The sequence below is a fragment of the Engystomops pustulosus genome, unplaced genomic scaffold, assembly GCF_040894005.1.
Source record: "Engystomops pustulosus unplaced genomic scaffold, aEngPut4.maternal MAT_SCAFFOLD_335, whole genome shotgun sequence".
NCBI classification, from domain to species: domain Eukaryota; kingdom Metazoa; phylum Chordata; class Amphibia; order Anura; family Leptodactylidae; genus Engystomops; species Engystomops pustulosus.
The window spans coordinates 70,001-71,987 of NW_027285214.1; positions in this window are offsets into that span (position 1 = coordinate 70,001).

Below are 1,987 nucleotides of genomic sequence, written 5' to 3' on the forward strand. Positions count from 1 at the left end.
AAGGACCCGCTGGCTCTGCCGGCGGGAAAGGACCGCTGCTCTGCCGGCTCGCCCACCTCCATCTCTGCCGCTGAGTTGCTCGCTCAACGCTGCTGATGCTGTCGACGTCTCCGCTCGTCGCCGCCAAGCTTCGTGCCCGGACGGGAGAGGGTTTGTCGATGCATTCGACGGTAATGATCCTTCCGCAGTTCACCTACGGAAACCTTGTTACGACTTTTACTTCCTCTAGATAGTACAGTTCGGTCGTCTTCTCGGGCAACACCGCAGAGGAGCTCCGAGGAGTCCCCCGCGGGGCCGATCCGAGACCTCACTAACCATCCAATCGGTAGTAGCGACGGGCGGTGGTGTACAAAGGGCAGGGACTTAATCAACGCGAGCTAATGACCCGCACTTACTGAGAATCCTCGTTGATGGGGAACAATTGCAATCCCCGATCCCTATCACGAACGGGGTTCAGCGGGTTACCCGCCGCCTGCCGGCGCAGGGTAGACACACGCTGAGCCGTTCAGTGTAGCGCGCGTGCTGCCCGGACATCTAAGGGCATCACAGACCTGTTATTGCTCGATCTCGCGTGGCTAAGCGCCACTTGTCCCTCTAAGAAGCTGAACGCGGACCGCGGGGGGTCGCGTAACATATTTAGCATGCGGGAGTCTCGTTCGTTATCGGAATTAACCAGACAAATCGCTCCACCAACTAAGAACGGCCATGCACACCACCCACAGAATCGAGAAAGAGCTATCAATCTGTCATCTTTCCGTGTCCCGGGCCGGGAGGTTCCCCGTGTTGAGTCAAATTAAGCCGCAGGCTCCACTCCTGGTGGTGCCCTTCCGTCAATTCCTTTAAGTTTCAGCTTTGCAACCATACTCCCCCCGGAACCCAAAGACTTTGGTTTCCCGGAGGCTGCGCAGTGGGTCATGGGAATAACGCCGCCGGATCGCCGGTCGGCATCGTTTATGGTCGGAACTACGACGGTATCTGATCGTCTTCGAACCTCCGACTTTCGTTCTTGATTAATGAAAACATTCTTGGCAAATGCTTTCGCTCTCGGGCGTCTTGCGCCGGTCCAAGAATTTCACTCTAGCAGCACAGTACGGGTGCCCCCGGCCGTCCCTCTCAATCATGGCCTAGTTCTCAAAACAACAAAATAGAACCAAGGTCCTGTTCCATTATTCTTAGCTGCGATATTCAGGCGAACGGCCTGCTTTGAACACTCTAATTTTTTCAAAGTAAAACGCTTCGGGCCCCGGGACACGCAGCGAGCGCATCCCGGGGGGCGCCCGAGAGACAGGGGTCCGGGACTGGCGGTAGGCTCGCCTCTCGGCGGACCGCCAGCCCTTCCCCGAAATCCAACTACGAGCTTTTTAACTGCAGCAACTTTAACTTACGCTATGGAGCTGGAATTACCGCGGCTGCTGGCACCAGACTTGCCCTCCAATGGATCCTGGTTAAAGGATTTAAATTGTACTCATTCCAATTACAAGGCCTCGAAAGAGTCTTGTATGTTATTTTTCGTCACTACCTCCCCGTGTCGGGAGTGGGTAATTTGGCGCGCCTGCTGCCTTCCTTGGATGTGGTAGCCGTTTCTCAGGCTCCCTCTCCGGAACCGAACCCTAATTCCCCGTACCCGTTGTCACCATGGTAGGCGGGTTAGATACCATCGACAGTTGATAGGGCAGAAACCTGAATAGATCGTCGCCGTCACGGAGGACGTGCGATCGGCCCGAGGTCACCTAGAGTCGCCAAGTCTAGGACGGGGCTGGCGCCGCAGCGGGCCCGGAGACCCCGCCGCGGACCAGGGCTCCCCGGATTGGTTTTAAGTCTGATTAAATGCACGGCCTTCCTGGAGGGCAGCGCTCTTGGGCACGTATTAGCTCTAGAATTGCCACAGTTATCCGAGTAGCACATCATCAATGCGGAACGATCAAAGGAACCATAACTGATTTAATGAGCCATTCGCAGTTTCACCGTAAAGAAATAGTCAGTACTT